Raw genomic sequence first — 20,747 nt, forward strand, 5'->3', positions numbered from 1 at the left:
AACACGTCTCCCGATCACATGGTTGATCATACTCTGGGTTCCACATGCATGTTTTAGCTGAAGGAAGAATACCTAAAACCTGGGTAGTTGAAATCCGTGTAATGGGTACCATGCAATATGACTTCAAAGGGTCTTCATTTGCTCACCGAACCTCTCCAATCCTATCACTGCTGCGTTTATGCCCCTGTACACATGCTTGATTCTCTTTCGGAGACATAGCAATCCATAGGTTTTAAGATACTTACTAGTCAGGTACATTCTTAGGCGTTTAATATGCGGTGTTGAGTCCATTTCGTTGAGCAAGGAGTAGCTCTTGTCTATTCCATATTTGACTTAAGGAACTTTATCTGTGCTCATTTCAATCTCTGGTTTTATGCAGCACCCCAACTCACCTTTACCCTTAAGCAAGCATAAGTTGGTTTTCTAAATTTGAGACCCTGTTCTGTTCTGTAATTCAGTTCCTGTGTAGCCAAGTTTACATTCCGTGTATTACTGATATCTTATGATGTATCTTTTTCTGTGTGACTTAGTTCAGTTAGAATCATCATACCTGAATCCACTCATTGTGCTGCTAAGGGCCTGATGACACAGATTTCATTGCTGAGTGATATTGCTTTGTAAGTAAATACCACAACTTCTTTATCCATTTTTCACTTTCTGCGATGTTGAACTTGTACTGTAAACGAGATTCTTGTAAACAGAGCCGTTCCAAACTTTGGGGTGGCTGTGTCTTTTTGATTTTAATTTCCCTAAGCTATAGGACCATAAGTGGAAGTGCCCTAGGCTCTGTTGCTTTGTTTTTTAGATGTTTCAGGAAACACCATACACTTCTCCCGAGTGGTTGTTGGCAATTTACATCCCGCCCATCAGCATAACAAGGCTCCCAGTTCTCCATGGCCTGTCCTGCCTTTCTGGATTTTACACTTTTTTCAGATGGCCCTTTTGACCGGGGGGAAGTGAGACTTCATTGTAGTGCAGATTTCCTTTGCAAGCTTGCTTGGTTGGCCAAAAAGTGCGTATGCGTTTTTTCCTGAATATATTCAGGAAAAAACGCATACGCCCTTTTTCGCCAAGTGCATCATTGTGGACGTTCTGCCTCTTTTCCTATGCTTTCAGTGCAATTCCAGTCTAGCTCCTGAAATCGGTTTCCTGCAATTCTGCCCCGCTTTCAAGTCCTCTTGGCAGCCTTACTTCAGTCTATTTTTGGACGATAGCTGTCATTTATAACTCTGCAGGTTTGTGAATTACAGTGGCCCTGAGCTCCTTTCTTCAACTCGCTTTCTTGTGACCTGGCCGCAACACCGCAGGATGGCTTCAGGCCCTAATCTGGTTCCGGCCCGGCATGCTGAGCCTTTGGTTAATTCCTCTTCCTGGTGGGAAATGAGAGTTAAATTTGCCCGTCCAGACACCTCCAGCTAGCCTCTCATTGGTTCTCGCTATTCCTGTTCATCTTCCGCAGAAATTGCAAACTGGGCCAAACAGAAGGTTAAAGGGACTGACTCTCCAAGTCGGGAGAGTGTTAGTAAAGCATCTGGAATGTTGCACCCGAGTACCAGGGGAGGAAAACTGAGACATATTTGAACACGTCTCCCGATCACATGGTTGATCATACTCTAGGTTCCACATGCATGTTTTAGCTGAAGGAAGAATACCTTAAACCTGGGTAGTTGAAACCCGTGGAATGGGTACCATGCAATATGACTTCAAAGGGTCTTCATTTGCTCACCGAACCTCTCCAATCCTATCACTGCTGCGTTTATGCCCCTGTACACATGCTTGATTCTCTTTCGGAGACATAGCAATCCATAGGTTTTAAGATACTTACTAGTCAGGTACATTCTTAGGCGTTTAATATGCGGTGTTGAGTCCATTTCGTTGAGCAAGGAGTAGCTCTTGTCTATTCCATATTTGACTTAAGGAACTTTATCTGTGCTCATTTCAATCTCTGGTTTTATGCAGCACCCCAACTCACCTTTCCCCTTAAGCAAGCATAAGTTGGTTTTCTAAATTTGAGACCCTGTTCTGTTCTGTAATTCAGTTCCTGTGTAGCCAAGTTTACATTCCGTGTATTACTGATATCTTATGATGTTTCTTTTTTGTGTGACTTACTTCAGTTAGAATCATCATACCTGAATCCACTCATTGTGCTGCTAAGGGCCTGATGACACAGATTTCATTGCTGAGTGATATTGCTTTGTAAGTAAATACCACAACTTCTTTATCCATTTTTCACTTTCTGCGATGTTGAACTTGTACTGTAAACGAGGTTCTTGTAAACAGAGCCGTTCCAAACTTTGGGGTGGCTGTGTCTCTTTGATTTTAATTTCCCTAAGCTATAGGACCATAAGTGGAAGTGCCCTAGGTTCTGTTGCTTTGTTTTTTAGATGTTTCAGGAAACACCATACACTTCTCCCGAGTGGTTGTTGGCAATTTACATCCCGCCCATCAGCATAACAAGGCTCCCAGTTCTCCATGGCCTGTCCTGCCTTTCTGGATTTTACACTTTTTTCAGATGGCCCTTTTGACCGGGGGGAAGTGAGACTTCATTGTAGTGCAGATTTCCTTTGCAAGCTTGCTTGGTTGGCCAAAAAGTGCGTATGCGTTTTTTCCTGAATATATTCAGGAAAAAACGCATACGCCCTTTTTGGCCAAGTGCATCATTGTGGACGTTCTGCCTCTTTTCCTATGCTTTCAATGCAATTCCAGTCTACCTCCTGAAATCGGTTTCCTGCAATTCTGCCCCGCTTTCAAGTCCTCTTGGCAGCCTTACTTCAGTCTATTTTTGGACGATAGCTGTCATTTATAACTCTGCAGGTTTGTGAATTACAGTGCCCCTGAGCTCCTTTCTTCAACTCGCTTTCTTGTGACCTGGCCGCAACACCGCAGGATGGCTTCAGGCCCTAATCTGGTTCCGGCCCGGCATGCTGAGCCTTTGGTTATTTCCTCTTCCTGGTGGGAAATGAGAGTTAAATTTGCCCGTCCAGACACCTCCAGCTAGCCTCTCATTGGTTCTCGCTATTCCTGTTCATCTTCCGCAGAAATTGCAAACTGGGCCAAACAGGAGGTTAAAGGCGCTGACTCTCCAAGTGGGGAGAGTGTTAGTAAAGCGTCTGGAATGTTGCACCCGAGTACCAGGGGAGGAAAACTGAGACATATTTGAACACGTCTCCCGTTCACATGGTTGATCATACTTGGGTTCCACATGCATGTTTTAGCTGAAGGAAGAATACCTTAAACCTGGAGAGTTGAGACCCGTGGAATGGGTACCATGCAATATGACTTCAAAGGGTCTTCATTTGCTCACCGAACCTCTCCAATCCTATCACTGCTGCGTTTATGCCCCTGTACACATGCTTGATTCTCTTTCGGAGACATAGCAATCCATAGGTTTTAAGATACTTACTAGTCAGGTACATTCTTAGGCGTTTAATATGGGGTGTTGAGTCCATTTCGTTGAGCAAGGAGTAGCTCTTGTCTATTCCATATTTGGCTTAAGGAACTTTATCTGTGCTCATTTCAATCTCTGGTTTTATGCAGCACCCCAACTCACCTTTCCCCTTAAGCAAGCATAAGTTGGTTTTCTAAATTTGAGACCCTGTTCTGTTTTGGAATGCAGTTCCTGTGTAGCCAAGTTTACATTCCGTGTATTAGTGATATCTTATGATGTTTCTTTTTCTGTGTGACTTATTTCAGTTAGAATCATCGTACCTGAATCCACTCATTATGCTGCTACGGGCCTGATGACATAGATTTCATTGCTGAGTGATACTGCATTGTACGTAAGTACCACAAGTTCTTTATCCATTTTTCACTTTCTGTGATATTGAACTTGTACGATAAACGAGGTTCTTGTAAACGGAGGCGTCCCAAACTTTGGGGTGTCTGTGTCTTTTTCATTTTAATTTCCCTAAGCTATAGGACCATAAGTGGAAGTGCCCTAGGCTCTGTTGCTTTGTTTTTTAGATGTTTCAGGAAACACCATACACCTCTCCCGAGTGCTTGTTGGCAATTTACATCCCGCCCATCAGCATAACAAGGCTCCCAGTTCTCCATGGCCTGTCCTGCCTTTCTGGATTTTACACTTTTTTCAGATGGCCCTTTTGACCGGGGGGAAGTGAGACTTCATTGTAGTGCAGATTTCCTTTGCAAGCTTGCTTGGTTGGCCAAAAAGGGCGTATGCGTTTTTTCCTGAATATATTCAGGAAAAAACGCATACGCCCTTTTTGGCCAAGTGCATCATTGTGGACGTTCTGCCTCTTTTCCTACGCTTTCAATGCAATTCCAGTCTACCTCCTGAAATCGGTTTCCTGCAATTCTGCCCCGCTTTCAAGTCCTCTTGGCAGCCTTACTTCAGTCTATTTTTGGACGATAGCTGTCATTTATAACTCTGCAGGTTTGTGAATTACAGTGCCCCTGAGCTCCTTTCTTCAACTCGCTTTCTTGTGAGCTGGCCGCAACACCGCAGGATGGCTTCAGGCCCTAATCTGGTTCCGGCCCGGCATGCTGAGCCTTTGGTTAATTCCTCTTCCTGGTGGGAAATGAGAGTTAAATTTGCCCGTCCAGACACCTCCAGCTAGCCTCTCATTGGTTCTCGCTATTCCTGTTCATCTTCCGCAGAAATTGCAAACTGGGCCAAACAGAAGGTTAAAGGGACTGACTCTCCAAGTCGGGAGAGTGTTAGTAAAGCATCTGGAATGTTGCACCCGAGTACCAGGGGAGGAAAACTGAGACATATTTAAACACGTCTCCCGATCACATGGTTGATCATACTCTAGGTTCCACATGCATGTTTTAGCTGAAGGAAGAATACCTTAAACCTGGGTAGTTGAAACCCGTGGAATGGGTACCATGCAATATGACTTCAAAGGGTCTTCATTTGCTCACCGAACCTCTCCAATCCTATCACTGCTGTGTTTATGCCCCTGTACACATGCTTGATTCTCTTTCGGAGACATAGCAATCCATAGGTTTTAAGATACTTACTAGTCAGGTACATTCTTAGGCGTTTAATATGCGGTGTTGAGTCCATTTCGTTGAGCAAGGAGTAGCTCTTGTCTATTCCATATTTGACTTAAGGAACTTTATTTGTGCTCATTTCAATCTCTGGTTTTATGCAGCACCCCAACTCACCTTTACCCTTAAGCAAGCATAAGTTGGTTTTCTAAATTTGAGACCCTGTTCTGTTCTGTAATTCAGTTCCTGTGTAGCCAAGTTTACATTCCGTGTATTACTGATATCTTATGATGTTTCTTTTTCTGTGTGACTTACTTCAGTTAGAATCATCATACCTGAATCCACTCATTGTGCTGCTAAGGGCCTGATGACACAGATTTCATTGCTGAGTGATATTGCTTTGTAAGTAAATACCACAACTTCTTTATCCATTTTTCACTTTCTGCGATGTTGAACTTGTACTGTAAACGAGGTTCTTGTAAACAGAGCAGTTCCAAACTTTGGGGTGGCTGTGTCTCTTTGATTTTAATTTCCCTAAGCTATAGGACCATAAGTGGAAGTGCCCTAGGTTCTGTTGCTTTGTTTTTTAGATGTTTCAGGAAACACCATACACTTCTCCCGAGTGGTTGTTGGCAATTTACATCCCGCCCATCAGCATAACAAGGCTCCCAGTTCTCCATGGCCTGTCCTGCCTTTCTGGATTTTACACTTTTTTCAGATGGCCCTTTTGACCGGGGGGAAGTGAGACTTCATTGTAGTGCAGATTTCCTTTGCAAGCTTGCTTGGTTGGCCAAAAAGGGCGTATGCGTTTTTTCCTGAATATATTCAGGAAAAAACGCATACGCCCTTTTTGGCCAAGTGCATCATTGTGGACGTTCTGCCTCTTTTCCTATGCTTTCAATGCAATTCCAGTCTACCTCCTGAAATCGGTTTCCTGCAATTCTGCCCCGCTTTCAAGTCCTCTTGGCAGCCTTACTTCAGTCTATTTTTGGACGATAGCTGTCATTTATAACTCTGCAGGTTTGTGAATTACAGTGCCCCTGAGCTCCTTTCTTCAACTCGCTTTCTTTTGAGCTGGCCGCAACACCGCAGGATGGCTTCAGGCCCTAATCTGGTTCCGGCACGGCACGCTGAGCCTTTGGTTATTTCCTCTTCCTGGTGGGAAATGAGAGTTAAATTTGCCCGTCCAGACACCTCCAGCTAGCCTCTCATTGGTTCTCGCTATTCCTGTTCATCTTCCGCAGAAATTGCAAACTGGGCCAAACAGGAGGTTAAAGGCGCTGACTCTCCAAGTGGGGAGAGTGTTAGTAAAGCGTCTGGAATGTTGCACCCGAGTACCAGGGGAGGAAAACTGAGACATATTTGAACACGTCTCCCGTTCACATGGTTGATCATACTTGGGTTCCACATGCATGTTTTAGCTGAAGGAAGAATACCTTAAACCTGGAGAGTTGAGACCCGTGGAATGGGTACCATGCAATATGACTTCAAAGGGTCTTCATTTGCTCACCGAACCTCTCCAATCCTATCACTGCTGCGTTTATGCCCCTGTACACATGCTTGATTCTCTTTTGGAGACATAGCAATCCATAGGTTTTAAGATACTTACTAGTCAGGTACATTCTTAGGCGTTTAATATGGGGTGTTGAGTCCATTTCGTTGAGCAAGGAGTAGCTCTTGTCTATTCCATATTTGGCTTAAGGAACTTTATCTGTGCTCATTTCAATCTCTGGTTTTATGCAGCACCCCAACTCACCTTTCCCCTTAAGCAAGCATAAGTTGGTTTTCTAAATTTGAGACCCTGTTCTGTTTTGGAATGCAGTTCCTGTGTAGCCAAGTTTACATTCCGTGTATTAGTGATATCTTATGATGTTTCTTTTTCTGTGTGACTTATTTCAGTTAGAATCATCGTACCTGAATCCACTCATTATGCTGCTACGGGCCTGATGACATAGATTTCATTGCTGAGTGATACTGCATTGTACGTAAGTACCACAAGTTCTTTATCCATTTTTCACTTTCTGTGATATTGAACTTGTACGATAAACGAGGTTCTTGTAAACGGAGGCGTCCCAAACTTTGGGGTGTCTGTGTCTTTTTCATTTTAATTTCCCTAAGCTATAGGACCATAAGTGGAAGTGCCCTAGGCTCTGTTGCTTTGTTTTTTAGATGTTTCAGGAAACACCATACACTTCTCCCGAGTGGTTGTTGGCAATTTACATCCCGCCCATCAGCATAACAAGGCTCCCAGTTCTCCATGGCCTGTCCTGCCTTTCTGGATTTTACACTTTTTTCAGATGGCCCTTTTGACCGGGGGGAAGTGAGACTTCATTGTAGTGCAGATTTCCTTTGCAAGCTTGCTTGGTTGGCCAAAAAGGGCGTATGCGTTTTTTCCTGAATATATTCAGGAAAAAACGCATACGCCCTTTTTGGCCAAGTGCATCATTGTGGACGTTCTGCCTCTTTTCCTACGCTTTCAATGCAATTCCAGTCTACCTCCTGAAATCGGTTTCCTGCAATTCTGCCCCGCTTTCAAGTCCTCTTGGCAGCCTTACTTCAGTCTATTTTTGGACGATAGCTGTCATTTATAACTCTGCAGGTTTGTGAATTACAGTGCCCCTGAGCTCCTTTCTTCAACTCGCTTTCTTGTGACCTGGCCGCAACACCGCAGGATGGCTTCAGGCCCTAATCTGGTTCCGGCCCGGCATGCTGAGCCTTTGGTTAATTCCTCTTCCTGGTGGGAAATGAGAGTTAAATTTGCCCGTCCAGACACCTCCAGCTAGCCTCTCATTGGTTCTCGCTATTCCTGTTCATCTTCCGCAGAAATTGCAAACTGGGCCAAACAGAAGGTTAAAGGGACTGACTCTCCAAGTCGGGAGAGTGTTAGTAAAGCATCTGGAATGTTGCACCCGAGTACCAGGGGAGGAAAACTGAGACATATTTGAACACGTCTCCCGATCACATGGTTGATCATACTCTAGGTTCCACATGTATGTTTTAGCTGAAGGAAGAATACCTTAAACCTGGGTAGTTGAAACCCGTGGAATGGGTACCATGCAATATGACTTCAAAGGGTCTTCATTTGCTCACCGAACCTCTCCAATCCTATCACTGCTGTGTTTATGCCCCTGTACACATGCTTGATTCTCTTTCGGAGACATAGCAATCCATAGGTTTTAAGATACTTACTAGTCAGGTACATTCTTAGGCGTTTAATATGCGGTGTTGAGTCCATTTCGTTGAGCAAGGAGTAGCTCTTGTCTATTTCATATTTGACTTAAGGAACTTTATCTGTGCTCATTTCAATCTCTGGTTTTATGCAGCACCCCAACTCACCTTTACCCTTAAGCAAGCATAAGTTGGTTTTCTAAATTTGAGACCCTGTTCTGTTCTGTAATTCAGTTCCTGTGTAGCCAAGTTTACATTCCGTGTATTACTGATATCTTATGATGTTTCTTTTTCTGTGTGACTTACTTCAGTTAGAATCATCATACCTGAATCCACTCATTGTGCTGCTACGGGCCTGATGACACAGATTTCATTGCTGAGTGATATTGCTTTGTAAGTAAATACCACAACTTCTTTATCCATTTTTCACTTTCTGCGATGTTGAACTTGTACTGTAAACGAGGTTCTTGTAAACAGAGCCGTTCCAAACTTTGGGGTGGCTGTGTCTCTTTGATTTTAATTTCCCTAAGCTATAGGACCATAAGTGGAAGTGCCCTAGGTTCTGTTGCTTTGTTTTTTAGATGTTTCAGGAAACACCATACACTTCTCCCGAGTGGTTGTTGGCAATTTACATCCCGCCCATCAGCATAACAAGGCTCCCAGTTCTCCATGGCCTGTCCTGCCTTTCTGGATTTTACACTTTTTTCAGATGGCCCTTTTGACCGGGGGGAAGTGAGACTTCATTGTAGTGCAGATTTCCTTTGCAAGCTTGCTTGGTTGGCCAAAAAGGGCGTATGCGTTTTTTCCTGAATATATTCAGGAAAAAACGCATACGCCCTTTTTGGCCAAGTGCATCATTGTGGACGTTCTGCCTCTTTTCCTATGCTTTCAATGCAATTCCAGTCTACCTCCTGAAATCGGTTTCCTGCAATTCTGCCCCGCTTTCAAGTCCTCTTGGCAGCCTTACTTCAGTCTATTTTTGGACGATAGCTGTCATTTATAACTCTGCAGGTTTGTGAATTACAGTGCCCCTGAGCTCCTTTCTTCAACTCGCTTTCTTTTGAGCTGGCCGCAACACCGCAGGATGGCTTCAGGCCCTAATCTGGTTCCGGCACGGCACGCTGAGCCTTTGGTTATTTCCTCTTCCTGGTGGGAAATGAGAGTTAAATTTGCCCGTCCAGACACCTCCAGCTAGCCTCTCATTGGTTCTCGCTATTCCTGTTCATCTTCCGCAGAAATTGCAAACTGGGCCAAACAGCAGGTTAAAGGCGCTGACTCTCCAAGTGGGGAGAGTGTTAGTAAAGCGTCTGGAATGTTGCACCCGAGTACCAGGGGAGGAAAACTGAGACATATTTGAACACGTCTCCCGTTCACATGGTTGATCATACTTGGGTTCCACATGCATGTTTTAGCTGAAGGAAGAATACCTTAAACCTGGAGAGTTGAGACCCGTGGAATGGGTACCATGCAATATGACTTCAAAGGGTCTTCATTTGCTCACCGAACCTCTCCAATCCTATCACTGCTGCGTTTATGCCCCTGTACACATGCTTGATTCTCTTTCGGAGACATAGCAATCCATAGGTTTTAAGATATTTACTAGTCAGGTACATTCTTAGGCGTTTAATATGGGGTGTTGAGTCCATTTCGTTGAGCAAGGAGTAGCTCTTGTCTATTCCATATTTGGCTTAAGGAACTTTATCTGTGCTCATTTCAATCTCTGGTTTTATGCAGCACCCCAACTCACCTTTCCCCTTAAGCAAGCATAAGTTGGTTTTCTAAATTTGAGACCCTGTTCTGTTTTGGAATGCAGTTCCTGTGTAGCCAAGTTTACATTCCGTGTATTAGTGATATCTTATGATGTTTCTTTTTCTGTGTGACTTATTTCAGTTAGAATCATCGTACCTGAATCCACTCATTATGCTGCTACGGGCCTGATGACATAGATTTCATTGCTGAGTGATACTGCATTGTACGTAAGTACCACAAGTTCTTTATCCATTTTTCACTTTCTGTGATATTGAACTTGTACGATAAACGAGGTTCTTGTAAACGGAGGCGTCCCAAACTTTGGGGTGTCTGTGTCTTTTTCATTTTAATTTCCCTAAGCTATAGGACCATAAGTGGAAGTGCCCTAGGCTCTGTTGCTTTGTTTTTTAGATGTTTCAGGAAACACCATACACTTCTCCCGAGTGGTTGTTGGCAATTTACATCCCGCCCATCAGAATAACAAGGCTCCCAGTTCTCCATGGCCTGTCCTGCCTTTCTGGATTTTACACTTTTTTCAGATGGCCCTTTTGACCAGGGGGAAGTGAGACTTCATTGTAGTGCAGATTTCCTTTGCAAGCTTGCTTGGTTGGCCAAAAAGGGCGTATGCGTTTTTTCCTGAATATATTCAGGAAAAAACGCATACGCCCTTTTTGGCCAAGTGCATCATTGTGGACGTTCTGCCTCTTTTCCTACGCTTTCAATGCAATTCCAGTCTACCTCCTGAAATCGGTTTCCTGCAATTCTGCCCCGCTTTCAAGTCCTCTTGGCAGCCTTACTTCAGTCTATTTTTGGACGATAGCTGTCATTTATAACTCTGCAGGTTTGTGAATTACAGTGCCCCTGAGCTCCTTTCTTCAACTCGGTTTCTTGTGACCTGGCCGCAACACCGCAGGATGGCTTCAGGCCCTAATCTGGTTCCGGCCCGGCATGCTGAGCCTTTGGTTAATTCCTCTTCCTGGTGGGAAATGAGAGTTAAATTTGCCCGTCCAGACACCTCCAGCTAGCCTCTCATTGGTTCTCGCTATTCCTGTTCATCTTCCGCAGAAATTGCAAACTGGGCCAAACAGAAGGTTAAAGGGACTGACTCTCCAAGTCGGGAGAGTGTTAGTAAAGCATCTGGAATGTTGCACCCGAGTACCAGGGGAGGAAAACTGAGACATATTTGAACACGTCTCCCGATCACATGGTTGATCATACTCTAGGTTCCACATGCATGTTTTAGCTGAAGGAAGAATACCTTAAACCTGGGTAGTTGAAACCCGTGGAATGGGTACCATGCAATATGACTTCAAAGGGTCTTCATTTGCTCACCGAACCTCTCCAATCCTATCACTGCTGCGTTTATGCCCCTGTACACATGCTTGATTCTCTTTCGGAGACATAGCAATCCATAGGTTTTAAGATACTTACTAGTCAGGTACATTCTTAGGCGTTTAATATGCGGTGTTGAGTCCATTTCGTTGAGCAAGGAGTAGCTCTGTCTATTCCATATTTGGCTTAAGGAACTTTATCTGTGCTCATTTCAATCTTTGGTTTTATGCAGCACCCCAACTCACCTTTCCCCTTAAGCAAGCATAAGTTGGTTTTCTAAATTTGAGACTCTGTTCTGTTCTGTAATTCAGTTCCTGTGTAGCCAAGTTTCCATTCCATGTATTACTGATATCTTCTGATGTTTCTTTTTCTGTGTAACTTATTCCAGTTAGAATCATCATACCTGAATCCACTCATTGTGCTGCTACGGGCCTGATGACATAGATTTCATTGCTGAGTGATATTGCTTTGTAAGTAAATACCACAACTTCTTTATCCATTTTTCACTTTCTGCGATGTTGAACTTGTACTGTAAACGAGGTTCTTGTAAACAGAGCCATTCCAAACTTTGGGGTGGCTGTGTCTTTTTGATTTTAATTTCCCTAAGCTATAGGACCATAAGTGGAAGTGCCCTAGGTTCTGTTGCTTTGTTTTTTAGATGTTTCAGGAAACACCATACACTTCTCCCGAGTGGTTGTTGGCAATTTACATCCCGCCCATCAGCATAACAAGGCTCCCAGTTCTCCATGGCCTGTCCTGCCTTTCTGGATTTTACACTTTTTTCAGATGGCCCTTTTGACCGGGGGGAAGTGAGACTTCATTGTAGTGCAGATTTCCTTTGCAAGCTTGCTTGGTTGGCCAAAAAGGGCGTATGCGTTTTTTCCTGAATATATTCAGGAAAAAACGCATACGCCCTTTTTGGCCAAGTGCATCATTGTGGACGTTCTGCCTCTTTTCCTATGCTTTCAATGCAATTCCAGTCTACCTCCTGAAATCGGTTTCCTGCAATTCTGCCCCGCTTTCAAGTCCTCTTGGCAGCCTTACTTCAGTCTATTTTTGGACGATAGCTGTCATTTATAACTCTGCAGGTTTGTGAATTACAGTGCCCCTGAGCTCCTTTCTTCAACTCGGTTTCTTGTGACCTGGCCGCAACACCGCAGGATGGCTTCAGGCCCTAATCTGGTTCCGGCCCGGCATGCTGAGCCTTTGGTTAATTCCTCTTCCTGGTGGGAAATGAGAGTTAAATTTGCCCGTCCAGACACCTCCAGCTAGCCTCTCATTGGTTCTCGCTATTCCTGTTCATCTTCCGCAGAAATTGCAAACTGGGCCAAACAGAAGGTTAAAGGGACTGACTCTCCAAGTCGGGAGAGTGTTAGTAAAGCATCTGGAATGTTGCACCCGAGTACCAGGGGAGGAAAACTGAGACATATTTGAACACGTCTCCCGATCACATGGTTGATCATACTCTAGGTTCCACATGCATGTTTTAGCTGAAGGAAGAATACCTTAAACCTGGGTAGTTGAAACCCGTGGAATGGGTACCATGCAATATGACTTCAAAGGGTCTTCATTTGCTCACCGAACCTCTCCAATCCTATCACTGCTGCGTTTATGCCCCTGTACACATGCTTGATTCTCTTTCGGAGACATAGCAATCCATAGGTTTTAAGATACTTACTAGTCAGGTACATTCTTAGGCGTTTAATATGCGGTGTTGAGTCCATTTCATTGAGCAAGGAGTAGCTCTGTCTATTCCATATTTGGCTTAAGGAACTTTATCTGTGCTCATTTCAATCTTTGGTTTTATGCAGCACCCCAACTCACCTTTCCCCTTAAGCAAGCATAAGTTGGTTTTCTAAATTTGAGACTCTGTTCTGTTCTGTAATTCAGTTCCTGTGTAGCCAAGTTTCCATTCCATGTATTACTGATATCTTCTGATGTTTCTTTTTCTGTGTAACTTATTCCAGTTAGAATCATCATACCTGAATCCACTCATTGTGCTGCTACGGGCCTGATGACATAGATTTCATTGCTGAGTGATATTGCTTTGTAAGTAAATACCACAACTTCTTTATCCATTTTTCACTTTCTGCGATGTTGAACTTGTACTGTAAACGAGGTTCTTGTAAACAGAGCCATTCCAAACTTTGGGGTGGCTGTGTCTTTTTGATTTTAATTTCCCTAAGCTATAGGACCATAAGTGGAAGTGCCCTAGGTTCTGTTGCTTTGTTTTTTAGATGTTTCAGGAAACACCATACACTTCTCCCGAGTGGTTGTTGGCAATTTACATCCCGCCCATCAGCATAACAAGGCTCCCAGTTCTCCATGGCCTGTCCTGCCTTTCTGGATTTTACACTTTTTTCAGATGGCCCTTTTGACCGGGGGGAAGTGAGACTTCATTGTAGTGCAGATTTCCTTTGCAAGCTTGCTTGGTTGGCCAAAAAGGGCGTATGCGTTTTTTCCTGAATATATTCAGGAAAAAACGCATACGCCCTTTTTGGCCAAGTGCATCATTGTGGACGTTCTGCCTCTTTTCCTATGCTTTCAATGCAATTCCAGTCTACCTCCTGAAATCGGTTTCCTGCAATTCTGCCCCGCTTTCAAGTCCTCTTGGCAGCCTTACTTCAGTCTATTTTTGGACAATAGCTGTCATTTATAACTCTGCAGGTTTGCGAATTACAGTGCCCCTGAGCTCCTTTCTTCAACTCGCTTTCTTGTTACCTGGCCGCAACACCGCAGGATGGCTTCAGGCCCTAATCTGGTTCCGGCCCGGCATGCTGAGCCTTTGGTTAATTCCTCTTCCTGGTGGGAAATGAGAGTTAAATTTGCCAGTTCAGACACCTCCAGCTAGTCTCTCATTGGTTCTCGCTATTCCTGTTCATCTTCTGCAGAAATTGAAAACTGGGCCAAACAGGAGGTTAAAGGGACTGACTCTCCAAGTGGGGAGAGTGTTAGTAAAGCGTCTGGAATGTTGCACCCGAGTACCAGGGGAGGAAAACTGAGACATATTTGATCACGTCTCCCGTTCACATGGTTGATCATACTCTGGGTTCCACATGCATGTTTTAGCTAAAGGAAGAATACCTTAAACCTGGAGAGTTGAGACCCGTGGAATGGGTACCATGCAATATGACTTCAAAGGGTCTTCATTTGCTCACCGAACCTCTCCAATCCTATCACTGCTGCGTTTATGCCCCTGTACACACGCTTGATTCTCTTTTGGAGACATAGCAATCTATAGGTTTTAAGATACTTACTAGTCAGGTACATTCTTAGGCGTTTAATATGGGGTGTTGAGTCCATTTCGTTGAGCAAGGAGTAGCTCTTGTCTATTCCATATTTGGCTTAAGGAACTTTATCTGTGCTCATTTCAATCTCTGGTTTTATGCAGCACCCCAACTCACCTTTACCCTTAAGCAAGCATAAGTTGGTTTTCTAAATTTGAGACTCTGTTCTGTTCTGTAATTCAGTTCCTGTGTAGCCAAGTTTCCATTCCGTGTATTACTGATATCTTCTGATGTTTCTTTTTCTGTGTGACTTATTTCAGTTAGAATCATCATACCTGAATCCACTCATTGTGCTGCTAAGGGCCTGATGACATAGATTTCATTGCTGAGTGATATTGCTTTGTAAGTAAATACCACAACTTCTTTATCCATTTTTCACTTTCTGCGATGTTGAACTTGTACTGTAAACGAGGTTCTTGTAAACAGAGCCGTTCCAAACTTTGGGGTGGCTGTGTCTTTTTGATTTTAATTTCCCTAAGCTATAGGACCATAAGTGGAAGTGCCCTAGGTTCTGTTGCTTTGTTTTTTAGATGTTTCAGGAAACACCATACACTTCTCCCGAGTGGTTGTTGGCAATTTACATCCCGCCCATCAGCATAACAAGGCTCCCAGTTCTCCATGGCCTGTCCTGCCTTTCTGGATTTTACACTTTTTTCAGATGGCCCTTTTGACCGGGGGGGAGTGAGACTTCATTGTAGTGCAGATTTCCTTTGCAAGTTTGCTTGGTTGGCCAAAAAGGGCGTATGCGTTTTTTCCTGAATATATTCAGGAAAAAACGCATACGCCCTTTTTGGCCAAGTGCATCATTTTGGACGTTCTGCCTCTTTTCCTACGCTTTCAATGCAATTCCAGTCTACCTCCTGAAATCGGTTTCCTGCAATTCTGCCCCGCTTTCAAGTCCTCTTGGCAGCCTTACTTCAGTCTATTTTTGGACGATAGCTGTCATTTATAACTCTGCAGGTTTGTGAATTACAGTGCCCCTGAGCTCCTTTCTTCAACTCGCTTTCTTGTGACCTGGCCGCAACACCGCAGGATGGCTTCAGGCCCTAATCTGGTTCCGGCCCGGCATGCTGAGCCTTTGGTTAATTCCTCTTCCTGGTGGGAAATGAGAGTTAAATTTGCCCGTCCAGACACCTCCAGCTAGCCTCTCATTGGTTCTCGCTATTCCTGTTCATCTTCCGCAGAAATTGCAAACTGGGCCAAACAGGAGGTTAAAGGGACTGACTCTCCAAGTCGGGAGAGTGTTAGTAAAGCATCTGGAATGTTGCACCCGAGTACCAGGGGAGGAAAACTGAGACATATTTGAACACGTCTCCCGATCACATGGTTGATCATACTCTAGGTTCCACATGCATGTTTTAGCTGAAGGAAGAATACCTTAAACCTGGGTAGTTGAAACCCGTGGAATGGGTACCATGCAATATGACTTCAAAGGGTCTTCATTTGCTCACCGAACCTCTCCAATCCTATCACTGCTGCGTTTATGCCCCTGTACACATGCTTGATTCTCTTTCGGAGACATAGCAATCCATAGGTTTTAAGATACTTAGTAGTCAGGTACATTCTTAGGAGTTTAATATGCGGTGTTGAGTCCATTTCGTTGAGCAAGGAGTAGCTCTGTCTATTCCATATTTGGCTTAAGGAACTTTATCTGTGCTCATTTCAATCTTTGGTTTTATGCAGCACCCCAACTCACCTTTACCCTTAAGCAAGCATAAGTTGGTTTTCTAAATTTGAGACTCTGTTCTGTTCTGTAATTCAGTTCCTGTGTAGCCAAGTTTCCATTCCGTGTATTACTGATATCTTCTGATGTTTCTTTTTCTGTGTAACTTATTCCAGTTAGAATCATCATACCTGAATCCACTCATTGTGCTGCTACGGGCCTGATGACATAGATTTCATTGCTGAGTGATATTGCTTTGTAAGTAAATACCACAACTTCTTTATCCATTTTTCACTTTCTGCGATGTTGAACTTGTACTGTAAACGAGGTTCTTGTAAACAGAGCCATTCCAAACTTTGGGGTGGCTGTGTCTTTTTGATTTTAATTTCCCTAAGCTATAGGACCATAAGTGGAAGTGCCCTAGGTTCTGTTGCTTTGTTTTTTAGATGTTTCAGGAAACACCATACACTTCTCCCGAGTGGTTGTTGGCAATTTACATCCCGCCCATCAGCATAACAAGGCTCCCAGTTCTCCATGGCCTGTCCTGCCTTTCTGGATTTTACACTTTTTTCAGATGGCCCTTTTGACCGGGGGGAAGTGAGACTTCATTGTAGTGCAGATTTCCTTTGCAAGCTTGCTTGGTTGGCCAAAAAGGGCGTATGCGTTTTTTCCTGAATATATTCAGGAAAAAACGCATACGCCCTTTTTGGCCAAGTGCATCATTGTGGACGTTCTGCCTCTTTTCCTATGCTTTCAATGCAATTCCAGTCTACCTCCTGAAATCGGTTTCCTGCAATTCTGCCCCGCTTTCAAGTCCTCTTGGCAGCCTTACTTCAGTCTATTTTTGGACAATAGCTGTCATTTATAACTCTGCAGGTTTGCGAATTACAGTGCCCCTGAGCTCCTTTCTTCAACTCGCTTTCTTGTGACCTGGCCGCAACACCGCAGGATGGCTTCAGGCCCTAATCTGGTTCCGGCCCGGCATGCTGAGCCTTTGGTTAATTCCTCTTCCTGGTGGGAAATGAGAGTTAAATTTGCCAGTTCAGACACCTCCAGCTAGTCTCTCATTGGTTCTCGCTATTCCTGTTCATTTTCTGCAGAAATTGAAAACTGGGCCAAACAGGAGGTTAAAGGGACTGACTCTCCAAGTCGGGAGAGTGTTAGTAAAGCGTCTGGAATGTTGCACCCGAGTACCAGGGGAGGAAAACTGAGACATATTTGAACACGTCTCCCGTTCACATGGTTGATCATACTCTGGGTTCCACATGCATGTTTTAGCTAAAGGAAGAATACCTTAAACCTGGAGAGTTGAGACCCGTGGAATGGGTACCATGCAATATGACTTCAAAGGGTCTTCATTTGCTCACCGAACCTCTCCAATCCTATCACTGCTGCGTTTATGCCCCTGTACACACGCTTGATTCTCTTTTGGAGACATAGCAATCTATAGGTTTTAAGATACTTACTAGTCAGGTACATTCTTAGGCATTTAATATGGGGTGTTGAGTCCATTTCGTTGAGCAAGGAGTAGCTCTTGTCTATTCCATATTTGGCTTAAGGAACTTTATCTGTGCTCATTTCAATCTCTGGTTTTATGCAGCACCCCAACTCACCTTTACCCTTAAGCAAGCATAAGTTGGTTTTCTAAATTTGAGACTCTGTTCTGTTCTGTAATTCAGTTCCTGTGTAGCCAAGTTTCCATTCCGTGTATTACTGATATCTTCTGATGTTTCTTTTTCTGTGTGACTTATTTCAGTTAGAATCATCATACCTGAATCCACTCATTGTGCTGCTAAGGGCCTGATGACATAGATTTCATTGCTGAGTGATATTGCTTTGTAAGTAAATACCACAACTTCTTTATCCATTTTTCACTTTCTGCGATGTTGAACTTGTACTGTAAACGAGGTTCTTGTAAACAGAGCCCTTCCAAACTTTGGGGTGGCTGTGTCTTTTTGATTTTAATTTCCCTAAGCTATAGGACCATAAGTGGAAGTGCCCTAGGTTCTGTTGCTTTGTTTTCTAGATGTTTCAGGAAACACCATACACTTCTCCCGAGTGGTTGTTGGCAATTTACATCCCGCCCATCAGCATAACAAGGCTCCCAGTTCTCCATGGCCTGTCCTGCCTTTCTGGATTTTACACTTTTTTCAGATGGCCCTTTTGACCGGGGGGGAGTGAGACTTCATTGTAGTGCAGATTTCCTTTGCAAGTTTGCTTGGTTGGCCAAAAAGGGCGTATGCGTTTTTTCCTGAATATATTCAGGAAAAAACGCATACGCCCTTTTTGGCCAAGTGCATCATTTTGGACGTTCTGCCTCTTTTCCTACGCTTTCAATGCAATTCCAGTCTACCTCCTGAAATCGGTTTCCTGCAATTCTGCCCCGCTTTCAAGTCCTCTTGGCAGCCTTACTTCAGTCTATTTTTGGACGATAGCTGTCATTTATAACTCTGCAGGTTTGTGAATTACAGTGCCCCTGAGCTCCTTTCTTCAACTCGCTTTCTTGTGACCTGGCCGCAACACCGCAGGATGGCTTCAGGCCCTAATTTGGTTCCGGCCCGGCATGCTGAGCCTTTGGTTAATTCCTCTTCCTGGTGGGAAATGAGAGTTAAATTTGCCCGTCCAGACACCTCCAGCTAGCCTCTCATTGGTTCTCGCTATTCCTGTTCATCTTCCGCAGAAATTGCAAACTGGGCCAAACAGAAGGTTAAAGGGACTGACTCTCCAAGTCGGGAGAGTGTTAGTAAAGCATCTGGAATGTTGCACCCGAGTACCAGGGGAGGAAAACTGAGACATATTTGAACACGTCTCCCGATCACATGGTTGATCATACTCTAGGTTCCACATGCATGTTTTAGCTGAAGGAAGAATACCTTAAACCTGGGTAGTTGAAACCCGTGGAATGGGTACCATGCAATATGACTTCAAAGGGTCTTCATTTGCTCACCGAACCTCTCCAATCCTATCACTGCTGCGTTTATGCCCCTGTACACATGCTTGATTCTCTTTCGGAGACATAGCAATCCATAGGTTTTAAGATACTTACTAGTCAGGTACATTCTTAGGCGTTTAATATGCGGTGTTGAGTCCATTTCGTTGAGCAAGGAGTAGCTCTGTCTATTCCATATTTGGCTTAAGGAACTTTATCTGTGCTCATTTCAATCTTTGGTTTTATGCAGCACCCCAACTCACCTTTACCCTTAAGCAAGCATAAGTTGGTTTTCTAAATTTGAGACTCTGTTCTGTTCTGTAATTCAGTTCCTGTGTAGCCAAGTTTCCATTCCGTGTATTACTGATATCTTCTGATGTTTCTTTTTCTGTGTAACTTATTCCAGTTAGAATCATCATACCTGAATCCACTCATTGTGCTGCTAAGGGCCTGATGACATAGATTTCATTGCTGAGTGATATTGCTTTGTAAGTAAATACCACAACTTCTTTATCCATTTTTCACTTTCTGCGATGTTGAACTTGTACTGTAAACGAGGTTCTTGTAAACAGAGCCATTCCAAACTTTGGGGTGGCTGTGTCTTTTTGATTTTAATTTCCCTAAGCTATAGGACCATAAGTGGAAGTGCCCTAGGTTCTGTTGCTTTGTTTTTTAGATGTTTCAGGAAACACCATACACTTCTCCCGAGTGGTTGTTGGCAATTTACATCCCGCCCATCAGCATAACAAGGCTCCCAGTTCTCCATGGCCTGTCCTGCCTTTCTGGATTTTACACTTTTTTCAGATGGCCCTTTTGACCGGGGGGAAGTGAGACTTCATTGTAGTGCAGATTTCCTTTGCAAGCTTGCTTGGTTGGCCAAAAAGGGCGTATGCGTTTTTTCCTGAATATATTCAGGAAAAAACGCATACGCCCTTTTTGGCCAAGTGCATCATTGTGGACGTTCTGCCTCTTTTCCTATGCTTTCAATGCAATTCCAGTCTACCTCCTGAAATCGGTTTCCTGCAATTCTGCCCCGCTTTCAAGTCCTCTTGGCAGCCTTACTTCAGTCTATTTTTGGACAATAGCTGTCATTTATAACTCTGCAGGTTTGCGAATTACAGTGCCCCTGAGCTCCTTTCTTCAACTCGCTTTCTTGTGACCTGGCCGCAACACCGCAGGATGGCTTCAGGCCCTAATCTGGTTCCGGCCCGGCATGCTGAGCCTTTGGTTAATTCCTCTTCCTGGTGGGAAATGAGAGTTAAATTTGCCAGTTCAGACACCTCCAGCTAGTCTCTCATTGGTTCTCGCTATTCCTGTTCATCTTCTGCAGAAATTGAAAACTGGGCCAAACAGGAGGTTAAAGGGACTGACTCTCCAAGTCGGGAGAGTGTTAGTAAAGCGTCTGGAATGTTGCACCCGAGTACCAGGGGAGGAAAACTGAGACATATTTGAACACGTCTCCCGTTCACATGGTTGATCATACTCTGGGTTCCACATGCATGTTTTAGCTAAAGGAAGAATACCTTAAACCTGGAGAGTTGAGACCCGTGGAATGGGTACCATGCAATATGACTTCAAAGGGTCTTCATTTGCTCACTGAACCTCTCCAATCCTATCACTGCTGCGTTTATGCCCCTGTACACACGCTTGATTCTCTTTTGGAGAC

The 20,747-nt window shown here is 44.0% G+C and overlaps 1 long non-coding RNA gene across 2 annotated transcripts in view; it reads left to right on the plus strand.

Annotated features, from left to right (window-relative positions):
* LOC307181392 overlaps positions 1–19,559 on the plus strand; it is a 210,037-nt gene extending 190,478 nt beyond the window's left edge. The window contains exon 4 of one of the 2 annotated variants that reach the window (XR_013826643.1): positions 19,488–19,559. This is a non-coding gene — a long non-coding RNA (uncharacterized lncRNA). Of the gene's footprint in view, positions 1–11,590; positions 11,617–19,487 lie in introns of those variants that run through there. The other variant, XR_013826644.1, reaches the window with a different exon arrangement.
* Positions 19,560–20,747: the final 1,188 nt, after the last annotated feature.

This window comes from Stenella coeruleoalba (assembly GCF_951394435.1).
Source record: "Stenella coeruleoalba genome assembly, contig: scaffold_230, whole genome shotgun sequence".
Taxonomy (NCBI): Eukaryota; Metazoa; Chordata; class Mammalia; order Artiodactyla; family Delphinidae; genus Stenella; species Stenella coeruleoalba.